Genomic DNA, 15,030 nt, shown 5'->3' on the forward strand with positions numbered 1-15,030 from the left:
TTTATTACAGGATGTGTAAATCAATGTCCAATACACCATTTCAAGTCTATTGAATCAATAAATTTATAGAGCAAATCATGAACAAAAAGTTTGAGAAAAACGCACATCACAGCACTTGAATTATTAAAAATTAATCAAGTTATTTGAGTTCTATTGTCGGGTAGTGGATTTCTATTGTCAAGCACTTGAGTTCTGCATAGCAGAGCACGCCAGAGCACGACAGAGCATGCAAGAGCTCGCCAGTGCACGCCAGAGCACGCCAGTGCACGCCAGAGCACGCCAGTGCACGCCAGAGCACGCCAGTGCACGCCAGAGCACGCCAGTGCACGCCAGAGCACGCCAGTGCACGCCAGAGCACGCCAGTGCACGCCAGAGCACGCCAGTGCACGCCAGAGCACGCCAGTGCACGCCAGTGCACGCCAGTGCACGCCAGTGCACGCCAGAGCACGCCAATTCACACCAGAGCACGCCAGTGCACGCCAGTACACGCCAGAGCACGACAGAGCACGCCAGAGCATGCCAGTGCACGCCAGAGCACGCCAATTCACACCAGAGCACGACAGTGCACGCCAAAGCACGCCAGTGCACGCCAGAGCACGCCAGAGCACGCCAGTGCACGCCAGAGCACGCCAGTGCACGCCAGAGCACGCCAGAGCACGCAAATTCACACCAGAGCATGCCAGTGCACGTCAGAGCACGTCAATGCACGCCAGAGCACGCCAATGCACGCCAGAGAACGCCAGTGCACACCAGAGCACGCCAGAGCACGACAGTGCACATCAATGCACGCCAGAGCAAGCTAGAGCACGCCAGAGCACGCCAATTCACACCAGAGCACGCCAGTGCACGCCAGAGCACGTCAATGCACGCCAGAGCACGCCAGTGCACGCCAGTGCACGCCAGAGCACGCCAGTGCACGCCAGTGCACGCCAGAGCACGCCAGAGCACGCCAGTGCACGCTAGTGCACGCCAGAGCACGCCAGTGCACGCCAGAGCACGCCGGTGCACGCCAGAGCACGCCAGTGCACGCCAGAGCACGCCAGTGCACGCCAGAGCACGCCAGTGCACGCCAGAGCACGTCAATGCACGCCAGAGCACACCAGTGCACACCAGAGCACGCCAATTTACACCAGAGCACGCCAGAGCACGCCAGTGCACGCCAGAGCACGCCAGTGCTTGCCAGAGCACGTCAATGCACGCCAGTGCACGCCACAGCACGCCAGTGCACGCCAGAGCACGCCAGTGCACGCCAGAGCACGCCAGTGCACGCCAGAGCACGCCAGTGCACGCCAGAGCACGCCAGTGCACGCCAGAGCACGCCAGTGCACGTCAGAACACGTCAATGCACGTCAGAACACGTCAATGCACGTCAATGCACGCCAGAGCACGCCAGTGCACACCAGAGCACGCCAGAGCACGCCAGTGCACGCCAGAGCACGCCAGTGCACACCAGAGCACGTCAATGCACGCCAGAGCACGCCAGAGCACGCCAGTGCACGCCAGAGCACGCCAGTGCACACCAGAGCACGCCAGTGCACGCCAGAGCACACCAGTGCACGTCAATGCACGCCAGAGCACACCAGTGCACGCAAGAGCACGCCAGTGCACGCAAGAGCACGCCAGTGCACGCAAGAGCACGCCAGTGCACGCAAGAGCACGCCAGTGCACGCAAGAGCACGCCAGTGCACGCAAGAGCACGCCAGTGCACGCCAGAGCACGAAAGTGCACGCAAGAGCACGCCAGTGCACGCCAGAGCACGCCAGTGCACGCCAGAGCACGTCAATGCACGCCAGAGCACACCTGTGCACGCAAGAGCACGCCAGTGCACGCCAGAGCACGCAAATTTACACCAGAGCACGCCAGAGCACGCCAGTGCATGCCAGAGCACGCCAGTGCATGCCAGAGCACGCCAGACCCGACAGTGCACGCCAGAGCACGCCAGTGCACGCCAGAGCACGCCGGTGCAGGCCAGAGCACGCCAGTGCACGCCAGAGCACGTCAATGCACACCAGAGCAAGCCAGAGCACGCCAGAGCACGCCAGAGCACGCCAGAGCACGCCAGAGCACGCCAGAGCACGCCAGTGCACGCCAGTGCACGGTAGAGTACAGCAGACAACAGCTCAGAACTTGAAGTTGCTATAATATTTATTTCACTTGTTAAAACCATTTTTTTATTACAGGATGTGTAAATCAATGTCCAAAATACCATTTCAAGTCTATTGAATCAATAAATTTATAGAGCAAATCATGAACAAAAAGTTTGAGAAAAACGCACATCACAGCACTTGAATTATTAAAAATTATTCAAGTTATTTGAGTTCTGTTGTCGGGTAGTGGATTTCTATTGTCAAGCACTTGAGTTCTGCATAGCAGAGCACGCCAGAGCACGACAGAGCATGCAAGAGCTCGCCAGTGCACGCCAGTGCACGCCAGAGCACGCCAGTGCACGCCAGAGCACGCCAATTCACACCAGAGCACGCCAGTGCACGCCAGAGCACGCCAATTCACACCAGAGCACGCCAGTGCATTCCAGTACACGCCAGAGCACGACAGAGCACGCCAGAGCACGCCAATTCACACCAGAGCACGAGAGTGCACGCCAAAGCACTTCAGTGCACGCCAAAGCACGCCAGTGCACGCCAGTGCACGGTAGAGTACAGCAGACAACAGCTCAGAACTTGAAGTTGCTATAATATTTATTTCACTTGTTAAAACCATTTTTTTATTACAGGATGTGTAAATCAATGTCCAATACACCATTTCAAGTCTATTGAATCAATAAATTTATAGAGCAAATCATGAACAAAAAGTTTGAGAAAAACGCACATCACAGCACTTGAATTATTAAAAATTAATCAAGTTATTTGAGTTCTATTGTCGGGTAGTGGATTTCTATTGTCAAGCACTTGAGTTCTGCATAGCAGAGCACGCCAGAGCACGACAGAGCATGCAAGAGCTCGCCAGTGCACGCCAGAGCACGCCAGTGCACGCCAGAGCACGCCAGTGCACGCCAGAGCACGCCAGTGCACGCCAGAGCACGCCAGTGCACGCCAGAGCACGCCAGTGCACGCCAGAGCACGCCAGTGCACGCCAGAGCACGCCAGTGCACGCCAGAGCACGCCAGTGCACGCCAGTGCACGCCAGTGCACGCCAGTGCACGCCAGAGCACGCCAATTCACACCAGAGCACGCCAGTGCACGCCAGTACACGCCAGAGCACGACAGAGCACGCCAGAGCATGCCAGTGCACGCCAGAGCACGCCAATTCACACCAGAGCACGACAGTGCACGCCAAAGCACGCCAGTGCACGCCAGAGCACGCCAGAGCACGCCAGTGCACGCCAGAGCACGCCAGTGCACGCCAGAGCACGCCAGAGCACGCAAATTCACACCAGAGCATGCCAGTGCACGTCAGAGCACGTCAATGCACGCCAGAGCACGCCAATGCACGCCAGAGAACGCCAGTGCACACCAGAGCACGCCAGAGCACGACAGTGCACATCAATGCACGCCAGAGCAAGCTAGAGCACGCCAGAGCACGCCAATTCACACCAGAGCACGCCAGTGCACGCCAGAGCACGTCAATGCACGCCAGAGCACGCCAGTGCACGCCAGTGCACGCCAGAGCACGCCAGTGCACGCCAGTGCACGCCAGAGCACGCCAGAGCACGCCAGTGCACGCTAGTGCACGCCAGAGCACGCCAGTGCACGCCAGAGCACGCCGGTGCACGCCAGAGCACGCCAGTGCACGCCAGAGCACGCCAGTGCACGCCAGAGCACGCCAGTGCACGCCAGAGCACGTCAATGCACGCCAGAGCACACCAGTGCACACCAGAGCACGCCAATTTACACCAGAGCACGCCAGAGCACGCCAGTGCACGCCAGAGCACGCCAGTGCTTGCCAGAGCACGTCAATGCACGCCAGTGCACGCCACAGCACGCCAGTGCACGCCAGAGCACGCCAGTGCACGCCAGAGCACGCCAGTGCACGCCAGAGCACGCCAGTGCACGCCAGAGCACGCCAGTGCACGCCAGAGCACGCCAGTGCACGTCAGAACACGTCAATGCACGTCAGAACACGTCAATGCACGTCAATGCACGCCAGAGCACGCCAGTGCACACCAGAGCACGCCAGAGCACGCCAGTGCACGCCAGAGCACGCCAGTGCACACCAGAGCACGTCAATGCACGCCAGAGCACGCCAGAGCACGCCAGTGCACGCCAGAGCACGCCAGTGCACACCAGAGCACGCCAGTGCACGCCAGAGCACACCAGTGCACGTCAATGCACGCCAGAGCACACCAGTGCACGCAAGAGCACGCCAGTGCACGCAAGAGCACGCCAGTGCACGCAAGAGCACGCCAGTGCACGCAAGAGCACGCCAGTGCACGCAAGAGCACGCCAGTGCACGCAAGAGCACGCCAGTGCACGCCAGAGCACGAAAGTGCACGCAAGAGCACGCCAGTGCACGCCAGAGCACGCCAGTGCACGCCAGAGCACGTCAATGCACGCCAGAGCACACCTGTGCACGCAAGAGCACGCCAGTGCACGCCAGAGCACGCAAATTTACACCAGAGCACGCCAGAGCACGCCAGTGCATGCCAGAGCACGCCAGTGCATGCCAGAGCACGCCAGACCCGACAGTGCACGCCAGAGCACGCCAGTGCACGCCAGAGCACGCCGGTGCAGGCCAGAGCAGGCCAGTGCACGCCAGAGCACGTCAATGCACGCCAGAGCAAGCCAGAGCACGCCAGAGCACGCCAGAGCACGCCAGAGCACGCCAGAGCACGTCAGAGCACGCCAGTGCACGCCAGAGCACGTCAGTGCACGCCAGAGCACGCCAGAGCACGCCAATTCACACCAGAGCACGCCAGTGCACGCCAGTACACGCCAGAGCACGACAGAGCACGCCAGAGCATGCCAGTGCACGCCAGAGCACGCCAATTCACACCAGAGCACGACAGTGCACGCCAAAGCACGCCAGTGCACGCCAGAGCACGCCAGAGCACGCCAGTGCACGCCAGAGCACGCCAGTGCACGCCAGAGCACGCCAGAGCACGCAAATTCACACCAGAGCATGCCAGTGCACGTCAGAGCACGTCAATGCACGCCAGAGCACGCCAATGCACGCCAGAGAACGCCAGTGCACACCAGAGCACGCCAGAGCACGACAGTGCACATCAATGCACGCCAGAGCAAGCTAGAGCACGCCAGAGCACGCCAATTCACACCAGAGCACGCCAGTGCACGCCAGAGCACGTCAATGCACGCCAGAGCACGCCAGTGCACGCCAGTGCACGCCAGAGCACGCCAGTGCACGCCAGTGCACGCCAGAGCACGCCAGAGCACGCCAGTGCACGCTAGTGCACGCCAGAGCACGCCAGTGCACGCCAGAGCACGCCAGTGCACGCCAGAGCACGCCAGTGCACGCCAGAGCACGCCAGTGCACGCCAGAGCACGTCAATGCACGCCAGAGCACACCAGTGCACACCAGAGCACGCCAATTTACACCAGAGCACGCCAGAGCACGCCAGTGCACGCCAGAGCACGCCAGTGCACGCCAGAGCACGTCAATGCACGCCAGTGCACGCCAGAGCACGCCAGTGCACGCCAGAGCACGCCAGTGCACGCCAGAGCACGCCAGTGCACGCCAGAGCACGCCAGTGCACGCCAGAGCACGCCAGTGCACGCCAGAGCACGCCAGTGCACGCCAGAGCACGCCAGTGCACGCCAGAGCACGCCAGTGCACGTCAGAACACGTCAATGCACGTCAGAACACGTCAATGCACGTCAATGCACGCCAGAGCACGCCAGTGCACACCAGAGCACGCCAGTGCACGCCAGAGCACGCCAGTGCACACCAGAGCACGTCAATGCACGCCAGAGCACGCCAGAGCACGCCAGTGCACGCCAGAGCACGCCAGTGCACACCAGAGCACGCCAGTGCACGCCAGAGCACACCAGTGCACGTCAATGCACGCCAGAGCACGCCAGTGCACGCAAGAGCACGCCAGTGCACGCAAGAGCACGCCAGTGCACGCAAGAGCACGCCAGTGCACGCAAGAGCACGCCAGTGCACGCCAGAGCACGTCAGTGCACGCCAGAGCACGAAAGTGCACGCAAGAGCACGCCAGTGCACGCCAGAGCACGCCAGTGCACGCCAGAGCACGTCAATGCACGCCAGAGCACACCTGTGCACGCAAGAGCACGCCAGTGCACGCCAGAGCACGCAAATTTACACCAGAGCACGCCAGAGCACGCCAGTGCATGCCAGAGCACGCCAGTGCATGCCAGAGCACGCCAGACCCGACAGTGCACGCCAGAGCACGCCAGTGCACGCCAGAGCACGCCGGTGCAGGCCAGAGCACGCCAGTGCACGCCAGAGCACGTCAATGCACGCCAGAGCAAGCCAGAGCACGCCAGAGCACGCCAGAGCACGCCAGAGCACGCCAGAGCACGTCAGAGCACGCCAGTGCACGCCAGAGCACGTCAGTGCACGCCAGAGCACGAAAGTGCACGCAAGAGCACGCCAGTGCACGCCAGAGCACGCCAGTGCACGCCAGAGCACGTCAATGCACGCCAGAGCACACCTGTGCACGCAAGAGCACGCCAGTGCACGCCAGAGCACGCAAATTTACACCAGAGCACGCCAGAGCACGCCAGTGCATGCCAGAGCACGCCAGACCCGACAGTGCACGCCAGAGCACGCCATTGCACGCCAGAGCACGCCGGTGCACGCCAGAGCACGCCAGTGCACGCCAGAGCACGCCAGAGCACGCCAGAGCACGCCAGTGCACGCCAGAGCACGCCAGTGCACGTCAGAACACGTCAATGCACGCCAGAGCAAGCCAGAGCACGCCAGAGCACGCCAGAGCACGCCAGAGCACGCCAGTGCACGCCAGAGCAAGCTAGAGCACGCCAGAGCACGCCAGAGCACGCCAATTCACACCAGAGCACGCCAGTGCACGCCAGAGCACGCCAATGCACACCAGAGCACGCCAGTGCACGCCAGAGCACGTCAGTGCACGCCAGAGCGAGCCAGTGCACGAAAGAGCACGCCAGTGCACGCCAGAGCACGTCAATTAACGCCAGAGCACGCCAGTGCACGCCAGAGCACGTCAATGCACGCCAGAGCACGCCAGTGCACGCCAGTGCACGCCAGAGCACGCCAGTTCATGCCAGAGCACGCCAGTGCACGCCAGTGCACGCCAGTGCACGCCAATACACACCAGAGCAAGCCAGTGAACGCCAGAGCACGCCAATTCACACCAGAGCACGCCAGTGCACGCCGGAGCACGCCAGAGCACGCCAGTGCACGCCAGAGCACGCCAGTGCACGCCAGAGCACGCCAGTGCACGCCAGAGCACGCCAGTGCACGCCAGAGCACGCCACTTCACACCAGAGCACGCCAGTGCACGCCAGAGCACGCCAGTGCACGCCAGAGCACGCCAGTGCACGCCAGAGCACGCCAGTGCACGCCAGTGCACGCCAGAGCACGCCAGAGCACGGCAATGCACGCCAGAGCACACCAGTGCACACCAGAGCACGCCAATTTACACCAGAGCACGCCAGAGCACGCCAGTGCATGCCAGAGCACGCCAGACACGACAGTGCACGCCAGAGCACGCCAGTGCACGCCAGAGCACGCCAGTGCACGCCAGAGCACGCCAGTGCACGCCAGAGCACGCCAGTGCACGCCAGAGCACGCCAGTGCACGCCAGAGCACGCCAGTGCACGCCAGAGCACGCCAGTGCACGCCAGAGCATGCCAGTGCACGCCAGAGCACGCTAGTGCACGCCAGAGCACGCCAGTGCACGCCAGAGCACGCCAGTGCACGCCAGAGCACGCCAGTGCACGTCAGAACACGTCAATGCACGCCAGAGCACGCCAGAGCACGCCAGAGCACGCCAGAGCAAGCCAGAGCACGCCAGAGCACGCCAATTCACACCAGAGCACGACAGTGCACGCCAAAGCACGCCAGTGCACGCCAGAGCACGCCAGAGCACGCCAGTGCACGCCAGAGCACGCCAGTGCACGCCAGAGCACGCCAATTCACACCAGAGCACGACAGTGCACGCCAAAGCACGCCAGTGCACGCCAGAGCACGCCAGAGCACGCCAGTGCACGCCAGAGCACGCCAGTGCACGCCAGAGCACGCCAATTCACACCAGAGCACGCCAGTGCACGTCAGAGCACGTCAATGCACGCCAGAGCACGCCAGTGCACGCCAGAGCACGCCAGAGCACGCCAGTGCACGCCAGAGCACACCAGTGCACGTCAATGCACGCCAGAGCACGCCAGTGCACGCAAGAGCACGCCAGTGCACGCGAGAGCACGCCAGAGCACGAAAGTGCACGCAAGAGCACGAAAGTGCACGCAAGAGCACGCCAGACACGCCAGAGCACGCCAGTGCACGCCAGAGCACGCCAGTGCACGCCAGAGCACGCCAGTGCACGCCAGAGCACGTCAATGCACGCCAGAGCACACCTGTGCACGCAAGAGCACGCCAATTTACACCAGAGCACGCCAGAGCACGCCAGTGCATGCAAGAGCACGCCAGTGCATGCCAGAGCACGCCAGACCCGACAGTGCACGCCAGAGCACGCCAGTGCACGCCAGAGCACGCCAGTGCACGCCAGAGCACGCCAGTGCACGCCAGAGCACGCCAGTGCACGCCAGAGCACGCCGGTGCAGGCCAGAGCACGCCAGTGCACGCCAGAGCACGTCAATGCACGCCAGAGCAAGCCAGAGCACGCCAGAGCACGCCAGAGCACGCCAGAGCACGCCAGAGCACGCCAGAGCACGCCAGTGCACGCTAGTGCACGGTAGAGTACAGCAGACAACAGCTCAGAACTTGAAGTTGCTATAATATTTTTTTCACTTGTTAAAACCATTTTTTTATTACAGGATGTTCCAAAATTATTATACTACAGGGAATCAATGTCCAAAATACCATTTCAAGTCTATTGAATCAATAAATTTATAGAGCAAATCATGAACAAAAAGTTTGAGAAAAACGCACATCACAGCACTTGAATTTTTAAAAATTATTCAAGTTATTTGAGTTCTATTGTCGGGTAGTTGATTTCTATTGTCAAGCACTTGAGTTCTGCATAGCAGAGCACGACAGAGCACGACAGAGCATGCAAGAGCTCGCCAGTGCACGCCAGTGCACGCCAGAGCACTCCAGTGCACGCCAGAGCACGCCAATTCACACCAGAGCACGCCAGTGCACGCCAGAGCACGCCAATTCACACCAGAGCACGACAGTGCACGCCAAAGCACGCCAGTGCACGCCAGAGCACGCCAGAGCACGCCAGTGCACGCCAGAGCACGCCAGTGCACGCCAGAGCACGCCAATTCACACCAGAGGACGCCAGAGCACGCCAGTGCACGCCAGAGCACGCCAGAGCACGCCAGAGCACGCCAGAGCACGCCAGTGCACACCAGAGCACGCCAGTGCACGTCAATGCACGCCAGAGCCAGCTAGAGCACGCCAGAGCACGCCAGAGCACGCCAATTCACACCAGAGCACCACAGTGCACGCCAGAGCACGTCAATGCACGCCAGAGAACGACAGTGCACGCCAGAGCACGCCAGTGCACGCCAGAGCACGCCAGTTCACGCCAGAGCACGCCAGTGCACGCCAGAGCACGCCAGTGCACGCCAGAGCACGCCAGTGCACGCCAGAGCACGTCAATGCACGCCAGAGCACGCCAGTGCACGCCAGAGCACGCCAATTTACACCAGAGCACGCCAGAGCACGCCAGTGCACGCCAGAGCACGCCAGTGCACGCCAGAGCACGCCAGTGCACGCCAGTGCACGCCAGAGCACGCCAGTGCACGCCAGAGCACGCCAGTGCACGCCAGAGCACGCCAGAGCACGCCAGAGCACGGTAGAGTACAGCAGACAACAGCTCAGAACTTGAAGTTGCTATAATATTTTTTTCACTTGTTAAAACCATTTTTTTATTACAGGATGTGTAAATCAATGTCCAAAATACCATTTCAAGTCTATTGAATCAATAAATTTTTAGAGCAAATCATGAACAAAAAGTTTGAGAAAAACGCACATCACAGCACTTGAATTTTTAAAAATTATTCAAGTTATTTGAGTTCTATTGTCGGGTAGTTGATTTCTATTGTCAAGCACTTGAGTTCTGCATAGCAGAGCACGCCAGAGCACGACAGAGCATGCAAGAGCTCGCCAGTGCACGCCAGTGCACGCCAGAGCACGCCAGTGCACGCCAGAGCACTCCAGTGCACGCCAGAGCACGCCAATTCACACCAGAGCACGCCAGTGCACGCCAGAGCACGCCAATTCACACCAGAGCACGACAGTGCACGCCAAAGCACGCCAGTGCACGCCAGAGCACGACAGAGCACGCCAGAGCACGCCAATTCACACCAGAGCACGAGAGTGCACGCCAAAGCACGCCAGTGCACGCCAAAGCACGCCAGTGCACGCCAGAGCACGCCAGTGCACGCCAGAGCACGCCAGTGCACGCCAGAGAACGCCAGAGCACGCCAGTGCACGCCAGAGCACACCAGTGCACGCCAGAGCACACCAGTGAACGTCAATGCACGCCAGAGCACGCCATTGCACGCCAGAGCACGCCAGTGCACGCCAGAGCACGCCAGTGCACGCCAGAGCACACCAGTGCACGTCAATGCACGCCAGAGCACGCCAGTGCACGCCAGAGCACGTCAGTGCACGCCAGAGCACGAAAGTGCACGCAAGAGCACGCCAGTGCACGCCAGAGCACGCCAGTGCACGCCAGAGCACGTCAATGCACGCCAGAGCACACCTGTGCACGCAAGAGCACGCCAGTGCACGCCAGAGCACGCCAATTTACACCAGAGCACGCCAGAGCACGCCAGTGCATGCCAGAGCACGCCAGTGCATGCCAGAGCACGCCAAACCCGACAGTGCACGCCAGAGCACGCCGGTGCAGGCCAGAGCACGCCAGTGCACGCCAGAGCACGTCAATGCACGCCAGAGCACGCCAATTCACACCAGAGCACGCCAGTGCACGCCAGTACACGCCAGAGCACGACAGAGCACGCCAGTGCACGCCAGTACACGCCAGAGCACGACAGAGCACGCCAGAGCACGTCAATGCACGCCAGAGCACGCCAATTCACACCAGAGCACGCCAGTGCACGCCAGTACACGCCAGAGCACGACAGAGCACGCCAGTGCACGCCAGTACACGCCAGAGCACGACAGAGCACGCCAGAGCACGCCAATTCACACCAGAGCACGAGAGTGCACGCCAAAGCACGCCAGTGCACGCCAAAGCACGCCAGTGCACGCCAAAGCACGCCAGTACACGCCAGAGAACGCCAGTGCACGCCAGAGCACGCCAGTGCACGCCAGAGCACGCCAGAGCACGCCAGTGCACGCCAGAGCACGCCAGTGCACGCCAGAGCACGCCAATTCATACCAGAGCACGCCAGTGCACGTCAGAGCACGTCAATGCACGCCAGAGCACGCCAGTGCACGCCAGAGCACGCCAGTGCACGCCAGAGCACGCCAGAGCACGCCAGTGCACACCAGAGCACGCAAATGCACGCCAGAGCACACAAGTGCACGCCAGAGCACGCCAGTGCACGCCAGAGCACGCCAGTGCACGCCAGAGCACGCCAGTGCACGCCAGAGCACGTCAATGCACGCCAGAGCACGTCAATGCACGCAAAAGAACGCAAATGCATTCCAGAGTACGCCAATTCAAACCAGATTACGCCAGTGCACGCCAGAGTACGCCAATTCACACCAGAGCACGCCAGTGCACGCCAGTGCACGACAGAGCACGACAGAGTACGCCAGAGCACGCCAGTGCACGCCAGTGCACGCCAGTGCACGCCAGTGCACGCCAGTGCACGCCAGTGCACGCCAGTGCACGCCAATTCACACCAGAGCACGAAAGTGCACGCCACAGCACGCCAGTGCACGCCAGAGCACGCCAATTCACACCAGAGCACGCCAGTGCACGCCAGAGCACGCCAATTCACATTAGAGCACGCCAGTGCACGCCAGTACACGCCAGAGCACGACAGAGCACGCCAGAGCATGCCAGTGCACGCCAGAGCACGGCAATTAACACCAGAGCACGAGAGTGCACGCCAAAGCACGCCAGTGCACGCCAGAGCACGCCAGTGCACGCCAGAGCACGACAGAGCACGCCAGTGCACGCCAGTGCACGCCAGAGCACGCCAGAGCGCGCCAGTGTACGCCAAAGCACGCCAGTGCACGCCAGAGCACGCCAGAGCAAGCCAGAGCATTCCAATTCACACCAGAGCACGTCAATGCACGCCAGAGCACGACAGTGCACGCCAAAGCACGCCAGTGCACGCAACAGCACGCCAGAGCACGCCAGTGCACGCCAGAGCACGCCAGTGCACGCCAGAGCACGCCAGTGCACGCCAGAGCACGCCAGTGCACGCCAGAGCACGCCAGTGCACGCCAGAGCACGCCAGTGCACGCCAGAGCACGCCAGTGCACGCCAGAGCACGCCAGTGCACGCCAGAGCACGCCAGTGCACGCCAGAGCACGCCAATTCACACCAGAGCACGCCAGTGAACGTCAGAGCACGTCAATGCACGCCAGAGCACGCCAGTGGACGCCAGAGCACGCCCGAGCACGCCCGAGCACGCCAGTGCACACCAGAGCACGCCAGTGCACGCCAGAGCACACCAGTGCACGCCAGAGCACGCCAGTGCACGTCAATGCACGCCAGAGCAAGCCAAAGCACGCCAGAGCACGCCAGAGCACGCCAATTCACACCAGAGCACGCCAGTGCACGCCAGAGCACGTCAATGCACGCCAGAGCACGCCAGTGCACGCAAGAGCACGCCAGTGCACGCCAGAGCACGTCAATGCACGCCAGAGCACGCCAGTGCACGCCAGAGCACGCCAGTGCACGCCAGAGCACGCCAGTGCACGCCAGAGCACGCCAGTGCAAGCAAATTCACATCAGAGCACGCCAGTGCACGCCAGAGCACGCCAATTCACACCAAAGCACGCCAGTGCACGCCAGTGCACGCCAGAGCACGACAGAGCACGCCAAAGCACGCCAGTGCACGCCAGAGCACGCAAATTCACACCAGAGCACAACAGTGCACGCCAAAGCACGCCAGTGCACGCCAGAGCACGCCAGTGCACGCCAGAGCACGCCAGTGCACGCCAGAGCACGCCAGTGCACGCCAGAGCACGCCAGTGCACGCCAGAGCACGCCAATTCACACCAGAGCACGTCAATGCACGTCAGAGCACGTCAATGCACGCAAGAGCACGCCAGTGCACGCAAGAGCACGCCAGAGCACGCCAGTGCACACCATAGCACGCCAGTGCACGCCAGAGCACACCAGTGCACGCCAGAGCATGCCAGTGCACGTCAATGCACGCCAGAGCAAGCTAGAGCACGCCAGAGCACGCCAGAGCACACCAGTGCACGCCAGAGCGCGCCAGTGCACGTCAATGCACGCCAGAGCAAGCCAAAGCACGCCAGAGCACGCCAGAGCACGCCAGAGCACGCCAATTCAAACCACAGCACGCCAGAGCACGTCAATGCACGCCAGAGCACGCCAGTGCACACAAGAGCACGCCAGTGCACGCCAGAGCACGTCAATGCACGCCAGAGCACGTCAATGCACGCCAAAGCACGCCAGTGCACGCCAGTGCACGCCAATTCACACCAGAGCACGCCAGTGCACGCCAGTACACGCCAGAGCACGACAGAGCACGCCAAAGCAAGCCAGTGCACCCCAGAGCACGCCAATTCACACCAGAGCACGACAGTGAACGCCAAAGCACGCCAGAGCACGCCAGTGCACGCCGGAGCACGCCAGTACACGCCAGAGCACGACAGAGCACGCCAAAGCAAGCCAGTGCACCCCAGAGCACGCCAATTCACACCAGAGCACGACAGTGAACGCCAAAGCACGCCAGAGCACGCCAGTGCACGCCGGAGCACGCCAGTTCACGCCAGAGCACGCCAATTCACACCAGAGCACGCCAGTGCACGTCAGAGCACGTCAATGCACGCCAAAGCACGCCAGTGCACGCCAGAGTACGCCAATTCAAACCAGATTACGCCAGTGCACGCCAGAGCACGCCAGTGCTCGCCAGAGCACGCCAGTGCACGTCAGAGCACGTCAATGCACGCCAAAGCACGCCAGTGCACGCCAGAGTACGCCAATTCAAACCAGATTACGCCAGTGCACGCCAGAGCACGCCAATTCACACCAGAGCACGCCAGTGCACGCCAGTGCACGCCAGTGCACGAAAGTGCACGCCACAGCACGCCAGTGCACGCCAGAGCACGCCAGAGCACGCCAGTGCACGCCAGAGCACGCCAGTGCACGCCAGAGCACGCCAGTGCACGCCAGAGCACGCCAGTGCACGCCAGAGCACGGCAGTGCACGCCAGAGCACGTCAATGCACGCCAGAGCACACCAGTGCACACAAGAGCACGCCAGTGCACGCCAGAGCACGCCAATTTACAGCAGAGCACGCCAGAGCACGCCAGTGCATGCCAGAGCACGCCAGACACGACAGTGCACGCCAGAGCACGCCAGTGCACGCCAGAGCACGCCAGTGCACGCCAGAGCACGCCAGTGCACGCCAGAGCACACCAGTGCACGCCAGAGCACGCCGGTGCACGCCAGAGCACGCCAGTGCACGTCAGCGCACGTCAATGCACGCCAGAGCACGCCAATTCACACCAGAGCACGCCAGTGCACGCCAGTACACGCCAGAGCACGACAGAGCACGCCAGAGCACGCCAATTCACACCAGAGCACGAGAGTGCACGCCAAAGCACGCCAGTGCACGCCAAAGCACGCCAGTGCACGCCAGAGCACGCCAGTGCACGCCAGAGCACGCCAGAGCACGCCAGTGCACGCCAGAGCACACCAGTGCACGCCAGAGCACACCAGTGAACGTCAATGCACGCCAGAGCACGCCATTGCACGCCAGAGCACGCCAGTGCACGCCAGAGCACGCCAGTGCACGCCAGAGCACACCAGTG

This window comes from Daphnia pulicaria, chromosome 7, assembly GCF_021234035.1.
Source record: "Daphnia pulicaria isolate SC F1-1A chromosome 7, SC_F0-13Bv2, whole genome shotgun sequence".
In the NCBI taxonomy this organism is placed as follows: Eukaryota; Metazoa; Arthropoda; class Branchiopoda; order Diplostraca; family Daphniidae; genus Daphnia; species Daphnia pulicaria.